Genomic DNA, 24,759 nt, shown 5'->3' on the forward strand with positions numbered 1-24,759 from the left:
CCTTTGAATGAGGCACTGAAGGACTAATTGTTCCTTTGGAAGCTTGCGTATAGCTCCTGCTGGAATCAATGAGTACCTCCCTTTGTGTATCCTGCATTCCAGGGCAGAACTGAATGTAAGACATGATTTTATGTGACTAGTCATGAATAATTAATACCCCACTTACTTCTGAGCTCAGCACTACATTTCCAGGATGAATATCATAGCGCTTGGTGTGCCCTGCAGACCTACCATTTGCAGGTGGAATACCAGGACGTCAACTCCTGCTAAGTGTCAGGAACTTTTATCACATAGCAGGTATCAGAGCAGACCTCAGCAGAATCCCGCTTTATGGAACATCTCCAGGGTCTACCTGTTATTTCAATGGGCCAACCTGATAGCTGTGAGAAAGAGTTCTCAGTTACTTTGCTCTTCTTAATATTCCATGATTTCGTCTATGTTATCTACACTCAAAGAATCTCTGGAGACAAAATACAGTAATAAGTAAATTCCTTCTTAATTTATAAATGATTCACTTCTTACAACATTTAGTTGAATTCCATTTCTAACAGTTGTTATAAACCAGGTTAAAGAAAGACAAATGGTTCCCATTTTGATAGAGACAGGCAGAAGCTTTCTTGTCTGCACATGTGCACATTTTTTTGTAGATGTGAATTGGTTTACTGATCAAACACTGTTGTCTTGATTTGAGTTCCCCCCAAAGTAGATTCTGAATCATGGATTTGAATGCAAGTTTTGTTGGGATCCCAAGAAACATTGGTAGGATAGTGGGTTACTCAGAAAGATAATGAAGCCAATGAAAGTTCGTTATCAAGCCATTTGCCAGTGACATCAACTGGATCTCAGTTCCTCTGGGGACCACTGGAAGGCGGTGCAGAACAATGCTCAGGAACTCAACAACGGGGCTAGAGAGATGGGTATTTATTTATCAGTTCCCCATCTACAATTGCTTGAGAGTTGCTTTGGGGAGCATTAGCTCTCAGGCACTTCTGTTTTTTCTTGCTTGGAGGAAAGCATGCTTCCTAGGCCAGAAGATAGCCTTCAGTAAGGGATCGTTAGTCAGGTTTTCACAGTGTTATTTTTCAGGGTTACAGTGGCAAATCCTAGGGGTGAAGGGAGTGAGGGTAGGAGATTCACTAAGGGCAGAGACAGCATCCGCTACAATGATTAAACACCTGCCATGCTTTAGATATAGGGTTAGAAATTGGCCTTGAAATATAGTCAGTGTATTGTGTAAAGATTGGACTTTAGCAAGGATTTTTATTACTAGAATACCAAGCTTATTACCCCTAATCAATCTTCTTGTTTTGCAATCGGCTTTTTTCATTAAGTAGAGAGAACATAGAGAAGACAGGGCTTTTAGCAGATAAGTCACACTAAAAATTGAAGTTTTGCTTTTTAAATTCAACATTAAAAATATACCTAGATTTACCTATGTATGTATGTATCTATTCAAAAGGACATTACTTTATACAAGTCTTGATAAACTGTTTTTTAAAAACAAACTATTTTATACAAATGAATAGAGTCTTAATGTAGTTTTCAAAAACATGACTTGAGACTTGAAATCAATAACTATTGATAAATACATAGAAATTCATATTTAAATTCATGTACAATTCACATATATTTAACTTTCAGTTATAGACGTGTGCCTCCAGCAGATGTCATGTAGGAAGTGTTGGATATACCAACATTGATGCTGGAAACTTGCTGGAGTTCTGGAAAACATCTTATATTTATATAGCACTTTGCATATTAGAATACATTGCACATTCATATTTATCTTTAATCTCCAAAATAAGTGTGAGAAAGGCATTATTATTCACATCTTATAAAAAAAAATGCAAAGTGACTATGCAGAAACTCGGGTAATTCACTGTAGGTAACAAAACAAGAAAGGGCAAAGCCAAATATCATCCCAAACCTTTCCCCAGCCTGTGCCTATATGCGTGAAGACCATACAATTTCTGCTATTTCACTTGGAACTTTTGGTCACACCAACAGGACCAAATTTCTCAACTCATCTGGGAATGGAGGATTACCCAGATGCAATACTTTGAGTGCTATAATCAGGACGACCACAGGCAAAAAGGGAAGGTGGAGCCCTCTAACTTGCACTTAAGATATGCACATAATCTTGGCAGCATATGCTGCAGTTTTTGGTGATCATACTGTTATATAGATGTTCTCTAAAGTTATAGTTCCATAATAGCATGCTGCTGATCTCTTAAGATTGATTAAATTCCATAACTTTCTTTTTAAACCAATCTATTTCTTCCTAAGTAGTTCCCAAGCATAACATTAGCTACATTAGTATTCTAATACCCTTCCTTGAGTATATTTTACTCATTTTTCCCTTCTGTGCATTTACATAAACACTAACAAGAAAAATTATGCAAACAAAAGAAGGCGTATGTCTAGTTGTTCCAATACTAAAGTGAAGATTAGAGAAGGTAAGAAATAAAAAAGTTACCTATCCAAAATAGTTTTATGGAACTTAATAATACTTAGAAAGTTTGAATTACTGAAAGTCCAATATCTTTCAATTTATAATTTAAATATATTTGGGTTGCTAAAGAGAAAATTGGAAGTTCTAATGTCATCTGTTTAAAAACTTTAGAATCAAACAGCTAACACAAGCATGTTGCTCTGTAAATAAATATGTGCAGCATCTGCAGGAGGCTTTTGGCATTCAAAAGCAAAAGGAAAATAGAATAGGTGAATAGTTAGTAACTTTATCTCTCTAAAACCAGCACAGCTATGTTCTTAGTTTCTAAACTCAATGATCCCATCACTCCAGGCTTCTCTAGATAATCGTTGATTTATATGCTTAAATGTTGGTTCAAGTACTGTGCCCAATTTTATGTGTGATTTCTGGAATGTACTTTGCTTGATTGAATGCTAGCTCTTTGACAAATTGTGGAGTGGGGAGGCAGTTGGACTATTCAAATTGTGCACAGGATAAATTAGTGATCTTGACCAGAAAACAAAGAACACTAAAGCTGTTACCTGGTTAATAGAGAAGCACAAGGCGGAATGAGGCTTCACTCCCTCTAGGCCTCACATGTCATCCTCAGGGTATCATTAGATGTGAGAATTAAGGTCTCAAAGTGGACATTATGTAACAAGATGTCAAAGCCACATTTATGATGCAGAAGTAATGTTGAAGGTCATGGTCTGCAAAATTATATTTGGAGATGGAAGAAAGATGACAATTTTAAAAGGATGAGGTAAAAGAACCAAATTTAGTTAGATCCATGTCTCTGTAATTCCACAATAAGTGAATGAAGCCAGCTAAGGTGGGAGCTTCAAGTAGCAAAAGGGAAGCCAATTGTGTAATTCTAGTTGGTATGCACTTAATTCAGAAAAATTTTTGTAGACAGCCATTCCCTAATACAAAACTTTGAAACTGTAGGTCCTAAAGAGTGTGCTCACTCAATTTAAAAGGCATATCCTTTTGTTTCTGTCTCTCATAGGCTTCTTTTCCCCTTGAGCAATCTGTGTTTCAATGTATATATACACCCACATACAATTGAAAAACTGTATCAGATATTAGAAAATATTATGTCAACTGTTGCTTTGGCCTAACAGAAGGCCTGAAAATTTTGGATAAATATAGAAAAGACCCTCCAGCTATATTTACATTGTATTTTCTCAGTGTGCAAAATTTCAGTCAACAAAATATATTTAATGTCTAGAATACATATCAATGTAACAGATTTAGAAAGTAAAAATTCAACCAACCTATTATTTTTGTATATAAGACATGGAACTGGTTTATTGACTTCACAGACTTCTTCTGGTTGTGTTGCTTGAATCAAATTATTGGCTAGTGTTACCATTCATGGCTTTTGCTGAATCTCATTATCATAGAGGAATACAATATAATCACTTAGAGAGGTCTATGTGTTTACATATAATTCTGACAGCAGCTATCAGTGCAGATAAATTTGACTAGGTAACTTTAAACTTAAAGACTTTATGTAATTAAAAATGGATTTTACTTACAGTACCTGAAGCATCAAACTTATTAAATATTTATCCATTATGTAATACTATTGTTGGTATACACTAGTAACATTTATACAAAGTTGCATTTCCAAATATATTAATTTTTTCCTGTCTGTGGTGATTGAGTGATTATTATTAAACTATGCTAGAATGTGCTTTTGAAGCAACCCTATTTCCACATCCCGTAGTAGGGAAAAACACACATTTTCAACTTTTCTATTTTGTTTGTAAATGAATTAGCAAACACTTTTACAGAAGCATGTGTAAATTATATGTAGCACATATAAAATATGTAAAAACTAAATTTACTTTTGCATAATTTGTATTATATAATATTTGTATATAATGTACATATGTATACAAATATCTATATATAACTTAGGATGTTGAGGTTCCGTTGACCTGGTGATGACATCTTCAGAATATCAGGAGATAATATGAAGCACCAATGGGAAATGTGTTAACTCTCCAGATGACTTTCTTTCTCTTTTCTTCAGTCACGTAGGAAGTTCCTTGGTGATGTTGGAAGAATCATGTTGAAGAGACACAGAAAGTAACTCTGACTGTAAAGATTATGACTTTCTCTTCTCTTCAGGCTTGGCTCAAGGCATTGTTTCCAGTCAATAAAATGTAGTGTCTACAGCCAAAAAAGCTCATTTAACAAATATTGATTGATGAGTGTGCTAAGAGCTCTTCATGTCAGTGATACAAAATTGAACAAGGGAAACATGCTCACTGCCATGATGGAGCTCTTATTCTAAAGATGGTGGTGACAGACAATTGGAAAATAGGCAGAGTTACAATTAACAAAGACTGCGATAAGTATGAAGAGGGAAATAAATGCGGTAATAAGACAGTGACCTGAGGTATAACGAGATTGGGAATCATTGCCGCTGCTTTAGATAAATTGACTGGAAAAGGTCAAATCTCTGAAAATTCTCCGAGCCATTCTACATGGCAAGACAAAGGGGGAAAATTAGAGAATCCGGTTTATCTTAACCAGTAGAATAATATTTATTTTAATATGCATCTATAATTAGGACACATTCAAATACACGTATATACATATTTTTGAAAATCATATACTGATTCAACTTTCTGTATAACTCTCCATTTTCCAGTGAGGAATGGAGGCTTAGAAAGACTTCAAGGAAAATAAGCTAGTAAAACCAGCAACTTTCTCAAAATCAGTTATCGATTTAAATATTTAGACAATCATATGAGAAAGATAAAAATACTCTGGGGTACATAATATTGCTTGAGAAGATTCTTAGGCCTAAGAGAATTCCTATGATTCTAGGGTGTTTTGGAGTATAGTTAATGGTGGAAAGAGAGAATACAATTTGAAAAATCTTGTGAAATATAAATCCAAACTGAAACTAAAAGCAGACTGAAAACTACAATGCCCGAAAGGGAGAACATTATCTAGTTCACCATCATAACATGGAGTTGGCTTTTGTCTCAAATCTTTTCTCCTAAGATGATACTATCTCAGTGTGTCTGGGGTTGTCAAATCACCATTAGAATATATCACCAGTACTTTGATTAGATTAAGCGGAAAGCTAAGCTTTAATTTACAGAAATTCACATCACAGCCAACTCTTACTTGAAACATGTCTAGCCCATAAAGCAGCACTAAAACTTGGTGCATCTAGTAGCTGACACTATGACTTATTTTTTAATATTTGTTAATGGCAATAAGTAGGAACTAGTTCTTATATCATTTTACAAGCTGAATGGCTGGTTAATAGTCATTTTTATTCTGACCTGGTTTGAACCCACTCACACTGCCTAAGGCATTTGACTGTGTGCAGATTACATTTTGTTTCTTTCTTCAGAAATTGGGCACTGCCAGGGAACACCACAATTCCTTGGAAATCATGTTCCAAGTCCATTGATGTAAAAGGCTAAAATGAACTGCTTTCTTTTGTCCCAAATTTCCATTCCAAATTTTGCTTATGTATCTGATAATTTATTCAAGATATAGTTTTAAAAATTCACACTGTAAAGTTTTGGGTCTGTGTCTCAGTCTGCACAGATACTGAATCAAACATTTGAGAATTTTTAAAAAATCAGATATAGTTTTAGTCAATTATGGCTGAGGCAGATGAGATTTAGATAACTAAAATAAAAATATTTCAATTGGCTATTTCTGTTTCTCAGGCATATCTGAGGTGTACACACATAAAACATTAACATATTTCTTAACTACCACATTTCCTGCACATTCCAGATACAGAAAAATTTAGGCTGATTTATTCATTTATTCTTGTATTCATTCTATAACTTAAAAACAACAATAACAAAACAACTACTTCATAACTGGCACTGATTTGGGTCTTGAAGATACAATAGTGAGCAGATAGGAGCAATAATATGACCCTCCCAGACCTTGTGGAATTTAACACGTGATTTTAATAAACTCTGATAAGTGCTATGTCATGGGCAATGCTGGTGTTTGGGAAAAATGCAGCGAAATTACCTCATTTAGTCTAAGGAAAGTCAGAAAATCTTCATGGAGGAAGTGGCTGAAAATTGAATAATAATAAATAAAACCAGGTGATGATGTTGGGGAGTGAAGAAGGGGAAGGGATGTTCTTTCTTTTTTTTTTAAAAAAAAATGTTTCAATAAGGTTTAGGGCACAGGTGGTTTTTGGTTACACATATAGGTTCTTTAGCAGTGATGTCTGAGATTTTAGAGCACCCATCACTAGACCAATGTACACTACACCCAATATGTGTTCTTTTATCTCGCAGGCCCCTCCCAACCTCCCCCAACCCTGAGTCCCCAAAGTCCATTATATCATTCTTATGGGACCGGATGTTTGGATTAGAAAAAGTATAGGTGTGGAAGGTAACAGGCCAAAGATAACTTGACTAACAGAAGAAATTAAGTGAGGTTCAGTGTGGTTGGAGTACTGAAACAAAAAGTTGTGTGTTTGGAGGAGATGAGGGGGAAAAGACAGAATGACAGGCTAGAGAGATAATGGTGGGGTGTACTAAGAATAGTAGCAGGGTTGGTGTAATTCAGGATTTCTCAATCTGGGTGGTGTTGACACTTTGGCCTGGCTAATCCTCTATTGTGAGAGAATGGAAGGCTTTCCTCTCTGTTGTAGAATATCTAGGAGCATCCTTGCCTTCATGCACCAGATGCCAGTAGCACCCTCCTCCAGTTCTGACAATCAAAAATATCTTGACATTGCCAATGTAAACTGGGGGCCAAAATCACCTCCAGTCCAACAGAATATTAAAAGAATTATACACTATGTCCTGTGGGGATTTGTCCTAGGAATGTAGGGGTGGTTCAACATGAGGAAACAATCAGAGGAATACCCTTTCTTAATAGAATGAAAAGGAGAGAAAAACTGAAATGATCATATCAATTAATGCACAAAAAAGCATTTAACAAAATCCAACACACTTTCATGATGAAAACATTCAGAAAACTAGGACTACAAAGAAACTTTCTCAAAATAAAGGACATTTGAGGAAATCCTGCAACTAACATTATACTCAATGGCAAAAGACTGACATCTGTCTCCCTCTTATAGGGAACAAGACTTGAATAGTCTCCTTCACCATTGCTGTTCAACACTGTACTGGAAGTTCTAACTGGAGCAAGTAGGCAAGAAAACTGAATAAAGGTATCTAAATTGGGAAGAAAATAAATAACAACACCATGTCCATTTGCAGATTGCATAATCTTACATACAAGAATCTCGATCTTCCAAAAAGCTACTAGAGTAAAGGACATATTCAGCAAAGTTGTAGGTAGAAGATCAAAATATAAAAATTAGTTTCATAAACTAAATTAAAAAATAAATACAAAATAAGGACAAAAATTAGTTATGTTCCCACACACCAGCAATTAATTATCTGAAAAGCAAATTAAGAAAAAAACATCAATTTATAATAGCATTCTGAAGGATAAAATACCCATGAATAAATGTAACAGAGAAAGTGAAAGACTTGTACACGGAGAACTAAAAAATATTGCTGAAATTAAAGAAGATCTAAATAAATAGAAATATATCTTATGTTCATGGATTAGAAGACTTGATATTGTTAAGATGCCAATGTTAACTACTCATGTGATTGCAGATTCAAGGCAATCCCTGTTGAAATTCCAATGGCTTTTTTAGGAAACAGTTATGGAAAAGCTGATTCTCAAATTTCTATGTAATTGCAAGGGACTGAATAGCCAAAATAACTTTGAAAAAGAACAAATTTGAAAGACTTATACTTCCCAATTTTAAAGCTAAATATGAACATATGATAATCAAAACAGTGTGGAACTGGAAAAGTTTGGTGGTTTCTCAACAAACTGCTCATAGAAGCACCTTGTAACCCTGTCATTCCAGTCCCAGGTGTATACCCTAAATAACTGAAAACTGGTACTCAAACAAGTACCTGTACACACTTGCTTATAGCAGCCCATTCAAAACAGCCAAATGGTGGAAACAGCCCAAATGTTCAATTAGCAAATTGTGATACATACATAAAATGGAATATTATTCAGCCATAAAAAGTAAGGAGGTTCTGACACATGCTAAAACATAGAATAAACCTTGAAAGTATTATACTAAGTGAAAGAAGCCAGACATAAAGGTCATATATTGTATGATTCCATTTATATAAAATATCCAGAATTGACATACCTATAGAGGCAAGGGGCAGATTGGTAGTTGTTGTGGTCCGGAACATGAAAGGGAGAAAATGGGGGGAAATTCACTAATTAGTAAGAGCTTTTTTTATTTGGAGTGATGGAAATGTTTTCGAAGAGGATAGTGGTGGTTGCAAAACATTGTGACTGTATTAAATGCAACTGAATTATTCACTTTAAAAAGGTTTTTGTTATGTCATGGGAATTGTACATCAATAAATTATGTTTTTTAAACCACCCCTGTTTGAGAACCTCCTTCCTTCCTTCCTTGCTTCCTTGCTTCCCTCCCTCCTTCTTTCCTCCTTCCCTCCCTCCCTTCTTTCTTTTTTTTCCTTTATTTATTCCTCTCGTCCTCTTTTCCCCGCTTTCTCTCTTTCTTTCTTCTTGTAAATGTACATTTCCTGTAAGGTTGGGTTCATATTGTAGTATATCTGTATACTCATACATTCAGTGACAATACAAATTAAATTAATATACTAGTTCCATTAACCAGGACTTTAAGAAGATATTTATATAGTTTTTACATTCATTTCACGGATGTAATTGATTTGCAAAAAAGTAATTCATTTAATCTTCATGAAAAATATATGAGGCAGGCACTGTTACTATCCCCATTTTACAAATAAGAAAACTGAGGTCTAGAGAGATCAGAACACTTGCGCAAAGCCAAATAGCTGGAAAATGGCAAAAGTGGGATTTCAACACAAAAGTCTAGCTTCTCTATTCTCAAGCACTTAATTATGCTGATATTCTAAATATAAATTATACAAACAAGGAAAAGGCAATACACATGTGTTTTCTCTTGTTTGGAGTCAGCTCTAAGCAAAAATGTGTGGCCTACCTAAACGCGTCAATAGTAATAAAATAGGTAAATGATGGTATTACTATCCATCACTTACTAGATTACCTCGTAGCCATTAAAATGGATAAATATGAAGGCTGTGTAGCAACACGAAAAATATTTGTAATCTCATATGTTACAAAAAATCAGAAATGCAAACCATTTCTGTAGTATGGTTACCATTATATAAACATTCTGACTATATATGAAGATTAGCAAAAGAACATAGGCAAGTGAAATCAGTAAGGTAGGAGAAATAGATTGGTGATGAATATTTTTAACTCTTACTTAAAGTTCTATTATTGTAGCTCTTATTTTAATGTGATGAAATCACATTTACAAATAAATACAAATCAAAATTAATATGGCAAACCACTCAATATCTATCTTTCAACATGAGCTGCATAATACAAAGACCTTATACAGAAGCTATGGAATACTGATTTTTTCCGTGCTTTTTTATAAATAAGAGATTCAATTTCAAAAAACTTGTAATGATTAATTCTAACAATGTTTTCCCTGATACTCCAATCAATAATGATCCTGTCAATCTGTTTAACTCTGTGTTCCAATGGAGTAGCTCAGTACTACATACCACTCAAGAAGTATCTACATACATATGAAGACACAGAAAAAGAAAAGGGAGTCACACAGAAAATAAAGAGGCCAGTAACTGTACACACTTTCTTCCCAACTCAGTGCCTTGGCCATATTAATTTACCTTCTATATTATTAAAAAATGATCATTATGTAGTATGTGTCCTATCTACTGCGTTTATATTTTAAATAAAATCAGAAATGTAAAAAATATTCAAAGAAATAATGCTAATCTCCAAAGAACTTTAGAAGACTTTCTGTACTCTACCATTATATAAAAGGTAAGAGATTTTAAAAAGGCTTTTCCAAGTTTGTAATAAAGAAATAATTTTGCCAGGAATGTAATATTTTCAAAAAATGACATCAGTAAAACAGGATATCTGTATGAAACCCTATACTATCCACAAAAATCAATTTTAAATAGATCACAGAGTAAACATAAAAACTAAAACTATACAATTCTAGAAGGAAACATAGGAGAAAATATTTTTGACCTTGGGATAAGCAAAGATTTCTTAGGACTCAAAAATGACTAACCATAAAAGTATAGATAAATGTGACTTTATAAAAATTAAGACTATCTACTCTTCAACAGGGACTGAGAGGAAATACTCAAAATACATATATCTGATAGAAGGTTGTGTCTAAAATACATAAAACAGTAATATTAAAAAGAAACAATCAAATACAAATAGGCAAAATATTTTAATAAACACTTTACAAGGTAAAATATGTAGTCAATAGGTACATAAAAAGATACTCAAGTCATCAGGGAAATGCAAATTAAAGGTACAATAAGATATAGCACTTCACACCCAGAATAATGACTAAAACTAAAAAGACTGATCAAGCCAAACATTGATGAGGTGGTAGAACAGTTAAACCTTTCATGTATTGCTGACCGGAATGTAAAATGGCACAACCACTTTCAAAAACATTTATTAAGTTAAACATCACATATAACCCATCAATTCCTCTCTAAGGTAGAACCCAAGATAAATGAAAACATATATCTACCCAAAGAATTGCTCTTAAATGTTAATAGGAACTTTATTCATAATAAGCCCAAACTGGAAAAAAGCCAAATATCCACCAGTAGGTGAATGGATAAACAAATTGTGGCATATGGAATACTACTCAGCAATAAAAAGGAAAAAGGTAGTGATTCATGTAAATACATGGATGAAACTGACAATGTGCTGAACTAAATGTCCAGCATAAAGCACCATACTACATGCTTCCATTTATATACTGTTCTGGAGTCAGAAAAACACTAATTTATGGTGATCAAAATCACATCAGTGATTGTAGGCAAGAAATGTGGTAGGATTGATTCCAAAAAAGTGTGAAAGTACTTTTCTGGGTAATATGAAATATAATATTCTGTATTTTGATAGGGAGGAACAGGGATTTATATGGGCATACACATTTTTCAAATTCATTGAACTGGACCCTTAAAATGTGTGCATTTTGTTATACGTGAATTATATCTCAATAAAGTCAATGATAATTTTATATTTTGGAGGCAACTAAGGGGTGTGATGTAAAGTGTATAAAGGAAAGGGTAGAAAAATAAGGAGGAAAAAGTCTTACTTATCTAGTAACCGAAGTTCTGTTTACACATAAATGGAATTCTCTTTTAGTCTTGTGGCTCTCATTCTTTTGCTACTAGCCTAACAATGTTCAATGCACTGTCTTCTATGATGCTCTCTTTCAGATTTCCTCAGACCCTGGCAATAAGACAACTCAGTGTAACCAGTTCTCAGGACTTTGAACCTATATGTATCTGACTATGTATAAAAATATAGTAATCATAGAGTTTTTAAGATGTCAAAGCTTGAAGAGTTTATCTGGGCCAAAGAGACATTCTCCACACACACACACAAACACAGACACGCACACACACACACACACACACACACACACACACACACACAAGATTTTTCTGTTATTCTTCCTCAAATGTGCCTAGACATTAATGTTTTAAGGGCTTAAAATCAGATCATCAACCAATAAATAAAATTATAGTCCTATTATGACCTACATCTATCAACTTAGAAAAAAGACAGAAAACCCTGAAATCACTATGTTACTAATAGTTTCACTTAAAAATGCAGACTCAAACTGTCTGGAAGAGGGAATGTAAAAAAGTCTGTGGCACACTTTCCAATAGCCCCTCCTTCAAATCTGCCACTTTGACTTCTTTTCAAATTCCTTCCCTAAGTAGCTAGAAACATGGGAGACGGATCAACGAATTTGGCCCTTTCTGTATGGTCCTATAAAAAGCTAGCCACTCACCATTTTCACCTTATGAATTCACGGATCAGAGATTACATTTGTAAATAAAAGAAAAAGGAGAGAGGAATTTTTTTTGTTTTTTTTTTTAGAGGTGTTGGAAAGCAGCCATCTTATTAACACCAAGGTCTTCAGTCTGGCAGAAAACATTAACAACACAAAAGCTATGCTTATCTCTCAGATGTCTGCTGGAGTTGCCAAAATCATTTCCATTAAATTATGAATCAGAGAGAATTATGACTGTATGAAAGACCAAGTGACCAGTACTTGAATAGAAGAAAACAACATGAATTGGATCAATTTAGGAAATAAATCTTTATTAATTCTTTCAGCAATTATGTTACTTATATTGACCATCTGTGCACCAATCATGACCTCAAGAGACAAGAATAATTAAGACAAATGATGGTTGAAAAAACTTACAGAAAAAGAACATTATTGGGGGTCTTAGGACCTTTGGATCAGTGAATCGTGAACCTTGGCCAAATTATTTACCTAGACAGCCTTATTATGAAACCAGGACTTTAGGCTTCGTTTAGAAATAAAACTGTAATTGTTCTATTATGTTTCTTGTTTCTGAACATTGCTATTCCATACAGGTCATATACAGGTTAGAAAGCTGTGAGTCATTCAGAGCACTATCTTTCCCTAGCCCTGCTCAGCACCACGTGTGTTTGGTGAGTCACTGAGTCCTATGGATTTAATTCATTTTATGAAAGGCTTCTCTTCACCTTTAGGATAATGTCTTAACTGATAATACAAGCATAAATGAACTTTTCTCATATCCTGGCATTTAACAACAGTAGCAGTATTACATACTTAGCCTTGCTAAGTATGGAGTATATAATTTAATCCTCTTGAAAACATGGCATAGGCATTTGTTTAGATTGCCTTTCCTCAACAGTGGGCCTTGAGACAGGGGCTTGTTTATTTGGGAAGTGATTAGCAGAAGCGCAAGTGAGAGTGCGGAGAAAGTGAGACAGGGAAGGGAGAAAATTCAGCAAAATGTGCAGAATGGTGTGAATCACACTTCAAGGAACTGAAGCTCTGTTTCTCTGTAGACCCACTAAGGTTCTATATAATATACACTTCAGAATTGCCCTATAAAGGGATGGAGAACCTGGCATATTTATCAACTTACTCTTTTACTTCATCAGTTCAGGAATACCTCTGGGAACATTAAATCCCCTGTTGCTACTTCCAGTCAGCATTTCTGGTTTGCCCTATGCATTGGTTAGCAAGTTCTGGGGAACCTCAAAGATGCAGGGAGCAACACAGGAACTTGAAGGAGAGAAGCTTGGAACTCTCCAATAGTATCTGTGGGTGAACTTCAATGCATGCTAACAGAATGTAGATTCATTTCCTGCAGTACAAATTAAAGTTCTCAGTTTTCGGATATGGACATTGATACAAAAGCTTAGAGATGTTAAAGAACTTAGCAAGGTCACACAGTAAGTCACATATCTATAGAACAAAACTAGAAAGATAGAGTCCAGAGCCTGAACCCATAACCACTATAACACATTGCTTCTCTGCCTCCTAATTATTCATCTGTATCAAACCACCTGCAGTTCCCTGAACTGGACTTGCTGTTTCTGATTTTTGTTTTTAATCTTACCTCTCTGGCTACCATGTTCTTCTGTCCTTGGTCCACCTGGTAAACACCAAATAGTATTCCAAATCTTTGTCAGAGATTCCTTTTATAACACCAAATAGTATTCCGAATCATTGTCAGAGATTCCTTTTTAACATTTTAACCAATTACTTATATTTATATAAAAGTAATGCACCCATGTGTTTAAGAAGCCAAATAAATCCGAGAACAACAAAGGCAATATAAATTTCTTCCTAGGCCATTCCCTGTAAGCATCAACTCTATTTTCCAGTTATTCTCACTGGCATTTACCTCCATATCTCTAAATAATATCTATGACATGGCAATATTTTGATTCATGACTTGGCATTCTCTGGCTGGGTGCAGTGGCTCATGCCTGTGAAGCCACAGAGAGAATTTTACGAGACCAAGGCGGGTGGATCACTTGAGGTCAGGAGTTCAAGACTAGCTTGGCCAACATGGCGAAACCCTGTCTCTACTAAAAATATAAAAATTAGCCGTGCATGGTGGCAGGCGCCTGTAATCCCAGCTACTCAGGAGGCTGGGTTACAAGAATCGCTTGAACCTGGCAAGCAGAGGTTGCAGTGAGCTGAGATTATGCCACTGCACTCCAGCGTGGGTAACAGAGCAAGACTCTGTCTAAAGAAAAGAAAAACAAAAGACTTCATGACTTGGCATTCTCCATTGGCATGCAATTTTAATAGGTAACAATATGACTCTCTTATATTCCAATTCTCCACTCAGTTTTCCAATATAATTCTTTATCAGGTTTTCTTTCCATCCATATTACATATTCAGAACTTTCATGCTTAAGCCTATACAAATGTTGTCCACTGAAGATTCAAATAGTATGATCACATTTTCATTGTAAATAACTTTTCCGTTTTTATTCAAGAGTTAATAATTTATTTGTGTGTTTCATTGCCTTTATTGTTTTGGCAACTACAGATGAGGGTTTTTTGTTTGTTTGTTCGTTTTTAGCTATTCAAGTACTCTATAAAACCCTCTCGATACAATTTTCCTCATGATAGTTCCTGTCAGATAATCCACTCATTCCTTTGATTTTGCTAGAGTTATTCCTTTGAAGCCCTTTCATACACTACAATACACATTAGTTTTTCTCCAGGCCTGCTAAACTGCCATTATTGATGGACTTCCCTTAATCCTTCTCCTTGTTGACTCTCCTATTTTAGACTCCTTGTCTTCAGCTTCCTTTGTGTATTCGTGATTTTTGGAGCATGTCCTCAGATGTCTGATTACAGGGAATAAATTTTAAGTAATTTTGGAACACAAAAAAGATTTCTATTTTGCTCTCGTATTTGCTTAGGTTGTCCTCTTTATCATTACTGTTCCAAGATTTGGATCATTTTATTTATGATTAAAAATTCTTTAGCATTCTCACCTTACTGCTACTATCATCAACTTATTTTTATTTCCAGTCTCCTTTCTGGATAATTTATTCAGTTTTATCTTATAGTTCTTGTACTAAATGTTGTTTTGTTGTCTTTTTTGTTTGTTGTGAGTCTGGCTATCATAACCTAAATATCCTCAAATTCTTTCTTATTCTCTGTTGGTTGGTGTCCTTTTGTTTGTTTGTTTGTTTGCTTATTTATTTTGAGACAGAGTCTCACCCTGTTGCCCATGTGGGAGTGTGGAGGCATGATCTTGGCTCACTGTAACCTCCACCTGCCGGGTTCAAGCAATTCTCCTGCCTCAGCCTCCTGAGTAGTTGGGATTACAGGCATGCGACACTACGCCAGCTAATTTTTTTTTTTGTATTTTTAGTAGACACAGGGTTTCAGCATATTGGCCAGGCTGCTCTCAAATTCCTGACCTTGTGATCTACTCGCCTTGGCCTCCCAAAATGCTGGGATTACAGGCATGAGCCACTGCACATGACCCTTTTCTTTTTTTTTAAGCGTCCCTTTTATGATTGAAAAAGGCTTTAAAATCTCTGTGAAGAAACTGGTGATGTTTTGGAATTGTTCTTAATCTTTTTTCATAATGCCAGTATTTACTTAGTTGGGGTCTTACCTTCTTTCACTGAGTTCTCCCTCAAATGTGATAAACCTAGCACTAGCAATACATTCATTTATCTGTGCTCGTCATTGTGGCCTGTTGTGCACTTTCTTCTTAGGTTATCAAGGCTAACTCTGGTTTTGACTGGGGAATTTCTAAACATGGATATTTAAGAGCCTATGTACATATGTTACATTTATTTATATTTATGTGTCTTTCAACTTCTCAACAGAAAGATCATATAAACTCTCAGCTTTCTGCTTTTTTTTTTCCGCCTTAAAACTGAAATTGTGCAGCTCCTGTAGCTCAATTTCTCTACATATATTTTCCAACCTCCCGTACGTTGAGAGAAAAAGAAGGTCTAAGTGACAGACTTTCAGATGAGTCTTCTAGTTTAGGTTAAGCATTCCTACCACTGCCTCCTAAGATGCAGGCTGGTCCCAGCTTCTGAGCCTTCTAGGGGCGTCTGCACAGTAATTCACTTGCTTCTTGCAGTTATCTTCCTTTGAAAGCACTTTAGTGTGACTTTCTTCTTTTGTGTTTCATTAAAAATGAAATTTAGTTTTTTGTTTCTTGTTCTATTCATTATTGAGAGTCATTTTATGGGATGACCGTAGCAAAAAAATGTCTTTGCTCAATGTCTGGAGACTAAAAATACCACTTTTGTGAAGTATTCTTCCTTGACCATCATCCATAATTATCTTTTGCCTCTTCTGGTCTACCATTTTACTGTGTCCATATTTATATTCTTTTATTTATTACATTTATCATGATCTGTGACAGATCCCTGTGTTCCTATTGACCTGTGATCCCCTTGAGAAAGAAAATGTGTCTTTTCTTAAATTTGTATCCACATAGGACTTAACACAAAAAAGCTGCTAAATATCTGCTGGCAGGATAGAATTAATAGTGGAAGAAGCAAGAGGATGTTATTCTATGCCATTACTTCTATTCATCTCTTTACTTTTCTGCCACACACAGAATCTCAGTTCTCAACATCTCCAAGGCTTGATTCATAGGATGAATAAAGCAAATTAATGACAACGTGCATTCAAGTTATGTGATGGCTAAATAGGAAAGAGGCCCACTCTGGTGAATACAAATATAGAATTCTTCAATTAATGTTACCAGTCATCTTGCCTTTGCCACCACTCTTTTTCTTTCCTTTATCTTATTTCAACCCTCCCGTTTCCCCAAAGTCTGCGATTGTAATGGTGTGTACTCATCAAGCCACACATAACTGAAGAGTGTATTCTTTAGTTGAATGCCACCTACTTCTTAAAGAGTTCTCTGATTGCCCAGCTGGAAATCATCTCTTTCTCTTTTGAATTCTGTAGTACTTCTGCTATCACAGTAGCTGCTTGTGTGCACGAAAATCTCTACTCAGTGAATAAATAAATGAATGGTGACCAGGTGGGAGACAGGATTGTCCTTGCTCTGTGCCCATACTGTAGTCATGGAGAGATATCTTAGGAAGATGATTCTCCTATACCATTTGAGTGAGTGAGAGTATTTAACTAATGTGTTTTAGTAGCATGATACCATTATATATGACTATTCATGAATTGTGTCAGCAACTTGATACAGCCTATGATTAAATAGAGGTCTTCAGTTAAAACTAGAGTTCTATCCGGGTTTAACTATAGGACCTAGGACAGTAATAATCACATCCTAACTACCTGAATCCATCCCCTTAAACATATATCGCAGCGTAGATTCAATAGTCTCATTGTGCCAGAATCATTAAGTTTAAATACTGCAGCAGTAAATGTTTAAAATTATCTTTTAATTTAGTCCTTAAGACTTTTGATGACTTCATCTTTCTTCAGAAATCAGGCCCTTTTCCTGGAATTTACAATGAAGTTGTTCGCATATTGAGCAACATATTTTATTGCATTAATTACTCCCAGTCTCACATTTTTCGTATGATAATTTGTTATTTACTTATCTTCTCAACCAATAATTAGACCATAAACTGAATAAGTCATGATTCTGGAAAAACATACATATGCCTCTCATTTATTTGGCAGAAGGATACACAAATACAGCGTCTTTTTTAGTAAGATGAAGCTAATTTGAATAATATCAATATTTGTGAATGCGTTTGGCTACTAGTTAATCCAAAGTAATTAGACCTTGTGCTAATTATTCTAAAAGTCCCTGGCCTCTTTAGAAGTTACAGACAATATATTACTTCTAACCCAGCCGTGCTTTCCAATCTCATCTCTTACCATTTGCCTGAATATACTTATTTCTTATCCGAATCCTCAAGAGACGTCAGAGCCTGAGGAAAGTCACTCTGGCTTTCATCTTCACAACCCAGTGCCTAATGCATTGCCTGGAATGTAACAAGTATTTAATAAGTGCTAGTGTAATTAGTGGGTGCTCCATCATTACCATACTCATTATTCCATAAATAGCACACATTTTGATCTCTCTCATTCATCACTTCTGGAAAATTTCTTATGTTTGCTTTTCTACCCAATACAACTTCCTCTCATTTCTTAATGCAATGGCTTTTTGAATATTTATGTGACCTGCCTGGGAGTCTGGCCCCTTGGAAATTTGACTCACGCACTGTATTTTAGTATGGACTTTGTGTCTGTGATGGTTAATTTTAGAGATCCACCTGATTGGATTAGATGATACCTGGAGAACTTGTAAAGCATTATTTTTAGGCATGTCTGCAAGGACGTTTCCAGAAGAAATTAGCATGTGAGTCTGAGTGAACTAAGGGGAAGATCTGTCCTCAAAGTGGGTGGGCATAATCCTATTGGCTGGGGGCCTGGATGGAACAAAAACTGAAAATGTGAAATGGTCTCTGCCTCCAGAACTGGGTTATCCTAGTCTCCTGCCTCTGACATTGAAACTCTAGCTTTTGGACTTACACCAGAGGCACTCCAGGTTCTCAGGTTTTTGGCTTGGGACTGAGAGTTGAACCATGGACTTCCCTGGTTTTGGGACATTTGAGCTACCCAGTTCAAATACTACTGAGTCAGGCTGCCATCATCCCAAGGGCTCTGTCCTGGGACTTTTCAGTCTTCCATAATCATAAACTTCTGTCGTAATATCAATACACATACCTTACTGATTCTGTCTCTCTGGAGGACCCTGATTAATACAGTGGCTATCTTTCTTATTATACTGTGAGCTCTTTTAGAAAGGAATCTCTAAGTACTTGAGAAGTAACAGGTGGTTAATGAGGTTTGATGAACTGATCCTTACATTCTACGTATTTCCCTGAGAAGCCGAATAATGTAGTTCAGAGGTTCCCCAGCTTATTCGTATCACGATCTCCTTAGTGGATCAATCATTTTTATGGCACCCCCAGGGCAAAATAACTATAAATAGTTCCATTTTTAAGTATTTTCGTTCAAAGAAAATATATTCAAACAACTTACAGGATGCTTTAAAATATAATATGTATATATTGGAGGAAAAATAGCATTCTTATTTTATTCTTAAGTACCCACTTCTACTTTTAACAAGCATACTTCCGTTGGGCACAGCACAACTTTTCAAAACTTAGAATAAGATTGCCCAGCCTCATTTCCTGTTCTACACTGATTTCACACAGTATTTGCTTTTTATCATGACATCCACTGGAAACCCAGCTTTAACAAATGTATGATATTGAAAGAAATTTAATAAGATATGTGTTGAAATGAAACTACCTCACACTCCATAGTTGACAGATGTTGAGCATCACTGTTTCACCAGAATATTTAATTACATTTTATGATCCTTCTCTGAATTCACTGTTGCATCCTAGGGTGCTTGGTGCTCTTTTTGGGAATTAAGAATGTGGTGATAAAAAGCATTAATTTTGGCAAAAGCCTGGCTGGTTTTGAATTCTGACTTTAAAATCTAACAGCTGTTTTTTCTACTTGAGCATTTTACTTTGTATCTCTGAATCTCATTTTACTTTTCTGTAAAATGGGGAATAATACCACATATCCTTTGAGTTTTTATGAGAATTAAATACGTTAGCCTAAAGTACTAAGGAAAGTGCCTGAAACTACATCAAGTGGTGGTTGTTCTTGCTGTGACTGTTCCTAATTTGAACTGTATGTAATGCATATACAATAGAAACGAGCTAAATAGCATTGGGAGTCACTATATGTCCCCAGGTGGTACCACTTTCCGTATAACATCTACAATAGTCCCTCATTCATAATACTTTTAATAATGCTACACTAGCTGAAATTCACTACTAATTTCTGTATGTCAGACATTGTGCTAAGACTTTTAGATTCAATAATCTCGCTTAATCCTCCATACAGTCATATGACGTAGGACAACTATTATTTCTCAATTTTACACATAGGAAAAATGAGGCCAGTGAAATCCAAGTGTATGTCTCTGGCCCATCATGTAGTAAGTGGTTCATCTGGTCAGTATTCAAATCCAGGTGCGCCTGCCTCCAAAATTCGAGTTCTTTACTACTGCCCCTTCTAATTAACTATAGGGTAAGGTTGATTCTATCATCGGACTCAGTCCCTGCTCTTCTCATGACAGAGGAATGCAGCAGAGGTCATGAAATCAGATGTAGATTTGAATCAGGGCCTGGGAAGACTTAAATTGCACATCGTTCTAGCTTCATCTCAATCACAATCCTGACAACATTGTCAAACCTGCTCCTCATATTTTTTTTTTCAAAGTACTGACTTAGAGTAGAAGATAAGAAAACTTCTCAGGGCTGCTGAATATTAAGTGAAAATCTCAGCAAACCCATTACAACATACATCACCTTCCTTCAAGCTTCAACTATATAAGGAATTTCTTTTTCCTCGAATTTGCCAGATTTGAAAGATACTATTTTAGAAATATTCAAAGGTTAGAATATGTGCCTAGCCCACCGTCAGGGAACAATGCACGGTATTGATGTCTTCCAGCCACGCACACCTCCATAAAAGTTTATGGAATCCTAAATCAAGAGGCAAGTTTTGTCTTTTGACAATAATATAGAAAGTCCCTACTTTCCCCATGATGGTATACCTGTTTTATGTGGTTTCTTCAATCAAAAAAGAATAGATTCTTCCATTGTTTAGCAGAGTTGGATATGTTTTAAAGTCAATCTTTTAATATGATTGACTATTTACATATCCTAAATCAAAAAGCAATTCTCTTTTTCTGACATTAATACTGAATGTAATTCTTCTATCTGTTTTTATAGGACTTGGTTCACTGCCTTTTGAATGCACCTGATGTAAATATCTGATGTCAAAAACATAAAGCACTGTTCCTAAAGAAGGACATTGGTCAGATATATATTTGGCCATGTAGAATATTCAAGCATAATGGGAAAGCTGATAAATAAATGCTCCACTAACTGGACAACAATTTTAAGACAAGATCAATAGGTAATTCAAAAACTGACTCAGCAGTGGGGACCCAGCTATAAAGACCTGTATATAGAAGAGATACGTAAAAATAATTAAAGACTTAAAAATTATAACAAAAGGATAGAGTATGGGGAGAAGCATTTAAAAATTAAATCTCTTTTTAGTTTCTTTGTCAAGAAGCTAATCAGGTTGTATACACACACAAACTATGAGTGTGTATATAAATAAAAGTATGTGTCTCTTCCTTGTCTGTTCAAATGGATCTCAGAAGACCATCAACAATTTGGGTAAAAAATAGAAGAATAAAAAATATATCATTTTTGCAGATATCACTAAACCTTTGCAAATATGTTAAGAGGAAATAAATAATATAAAGTAAATTTTTATGTATACTAAATTAGAATATGTGTGAATGCAAACTCAAAATAACTGTATCTTTTAAAAACTCCAAAGTAATAGAAGAGCTACTGGCTCTGTTTAAAGTTAAAAATTATTACCACACAGATAAACTTGTTTATTAAACTGGGAATAGAAAAACAACGGTAGATAATATCTTATTTATATCATTTTAACATTTTAAAAGTGTTTCTTTTTTGCCATGGTAAATTGTGAACAAGAAAATTAACAATAAAATATTAGAAACTATATTTCAAATATTACCTTATTTTCCTCTACAATTTTGCATGCATCTCCAAAAAGGTACCTTGATTTTTTGAGAATGAATGTGGAAACCACAGCCACTGGATTCGTATATGAAAATCTGTATGTGAATTGCTTCTCTGTAGTCTCAGGCAACTCACTTGAATCCCCTTAGAACCTCAATGCTCATTGGGGATCATAATATCAAATTTATTAAAATTTCAAATGCAAATGCTGTTTCCCCCTTAAAATTTCCAGCTTAATTTGTATGTCTGTTATTCTTTTTATACTCTTATTAAGACAAGAAAAACCTTCTTCTCTTTTGCCACAGTTAAAATTCAATTATTTCATGTTGAACAGACTAAACATACATAAACAATCAGGACTTTTGACTTACTTTATTACAATTTATTTAAATATTTTAAATGGTAATTCTAAAATTGAATTATTATGTTCTCTTAAAGTCTCTAAACAATCTGACAAATTAACAGTAGGTCCTTAACAAGAAAAACCTAAGCATTTAATTCTTGTATTTAACCTTATAAAATAGTAAATCTTAACTTCTTTTAAATATTTCAAAACTTTTTCTAAAAAGTTAGTTAATTTTTACATACAGTACTTTTCAACTTAAACGGGTAAGTCCAAAATCAGCTATTTAATTACAAAATTAAAAGTGCAAACACAAATCAAATCTGGCAAAGACTCCTCAGAGTCTTAAATATAACAAGCACTTTTTACACCAAAGATGTAGAAATGATTCTAATTAATACAAACTTAATTCTAAATAGTTTAACGATATTACAGTTTGAACACTCACGAGCTCAATATCCAGTATCTGAAACACTTCAAGATCTACAATTTTTTGAGCACCAACAGGACTCCAAACTGAAAAATTCCACACCTGACCTCATGTGACATATCACAGTCAAAATGTAGTCAAAACTTTGTTTCCAGCTCAAAATTACTAAAAATACTGTATAAAATTGCATTCAGGTTATATGTATAAGACTTACATAAAATACAAATGAATTTTGTTTTTAGACTTGGGTCCTATTCCCCAGGATATCTCATTCTGTATATGCAAATATTCCAAAATCCAGAAAATTTCAAACTCTAAAACATTTTTGGTCTCAAGCATTTTGGATAAGGGATACACAACCTGTAATACCATGGGTTTGATATATGTCATTATCTCTATATTTTATTCTATTACTACCCAAGGTTAAAAAACATTTATTCTCTAAGGAATTTTTTCACCTCAAATGGGTTAAATTCTTTTTATTGGAAATAAATATGAAAACAGGATGTAGATGCTGGGAGCTATCTATATCTAGGGTAATTTTCTGCATAACACTGACATTAACACCCTGAGCCTTAACTATAATTGTATTTATCATAACAACTGGAGATTCCAAATCTAAACCTTTCGGATGGAGGTGACTTTTGAGGGGTCTGAGTTATACTCTTAAATAATTTCAGGTGATTTATTTTGAAACCCCAATCTAGACCTAATTTCTTTCAGTAACCTCTTCACCAGCTCAATTCATTGCATATAAATTTGGTATTATTCTAACTTGGTTGGACCACAGCCCTTGTAGATATTGGTCTGTCGTTCAGGTCACAACTCTGAAATCATGCTAATTACACACATTAGCACCTACCATGAGAGCTGAAAGGCAATCGAACAAAGAGGGACATCAATTAGCCACCACACCTGGAGCGTGGTCAAACATTGATAAACTGTTCAGCTTTTGTCACCCTGGAAAATTTAAAACTCAGACCCATTTTACTTTGCTCTTTTGGAGTTTAAAATATGATTAATGACACATTTAATGAGCAATCCAATTTTAAGGAGGAAAGGTTATTTGTTGTACCCTCTCACAATATGTGCAATAAAAAGTGGCATCTTTGACATCTACATGAATGGCAATTGCAAATGAATGCTCCTGGGTTTGCCATGAATAAATATTCAGTCATGTCATAATTATCTATAAAGTAGAACCAATTTAAAATTTAGTCTTCAAATGAACAATGACATTTTGAAATGTGTACTCAACAATTATAATTTAAACCATATGACATATTTTACGACCATTTTCTGGCTTTTGTGTGAAAAATACCTATTTATCAGCAAGGTCAACTGAATTTCTCTTACTAGTATCATTATGATAATTACATTTATGTGTCAACTTCACCAGTCTATGAGGTGCACACATTTTTTTTTTTTTTTTTGAGAGGGAGTCTGGCTCTGTCGCCCAGGCTGGAGTGCAGTGGCCGGATCTCAGCTCACTGCAAGCTCCGCCTCCCGGGTTTACGCCATTCTCCTGCCTCAGCCTCCCGAGTAGCTGGGACTACAGGCGCCTGCCACCTCGCCCAGCTAGCTTTTTGTATTTTTTAGTAGAGACGGGGTTTCACCGTGTTAGCCAGGATGGTCTCGAACTCCTGACCTCGTGATCCGCCCGTCTCGGCCTCCCAAAGTGCTGGGATTACAGGCTTGAGCCACCGCGCCCGGCCTGAGGTGCACACATTAAATATTATTTTGGACGTGTCTGTGAGGGTGTTTCCAGATAAAATTAGCATTTGAATCAGAGGACTCAGTAGAGTAGATTGCCATTTCCAATGTAGGTATCATGCAATCCATTGAGATCCTTAATAAAACAAAAAATGGAGAAAGGGAAAATTCGTATCTATCTATCTATCTATCTATCTATCTATCTATCTATCTATCTAT

The 24,759-nt window shown here is 35.0% G+C and overlaps 1 protein-coding gene across 11 annotated transcripts in view; it reads right to left on the reverse strand.

The window, feature by feature from the left end:
* CNTN6 (contactin 6) overlaps positions 1-24,759 on the reverse strand; it is a 307,467-nt gene that overhangs the window by 266,573 nt on the left and 16,135 nt on the right. Inside the window, exons 2-3 of one of the 11 annotated variants that reach the window (XM_026446871.2) lie at positions 4,417-4,651; positions 3,013-3,180 (exon numbers count right to left, since the gene is read on the reverse strand). The exons of 8 other annotated variants lie outside the window; for them this stretch is intronic. The gene's annotated coding sequence lies outside the window, so the exon portion shown is untranslated. Of the gene's footprint in view, positions 1-3,012; positions 3,181-4,416; positions 4,652-23,689; positions 23,788-24,759 lie in introns of all 11 variants that reach the window. 2 more of the 11 variants (XM_026446864.2, XM_026446863.2) reach the window with 2 other exon arrangements.

This window comes from Piliocolobus tephrosceles, chromosome 2 (genome assembly GCF_002776525.5).
Source record: "Piliocolobus tephrosceles isolate RC106 chromosome 2, ASM277652v3, whole genome shotgun sequence".
Classification (NCBI taxonomy): Eukaryota; Metazoa; Chordata; class Mammalia; order Primates; family Cercopithecidae; genus Piliocolobus; species Piliocolobus tephrosceles.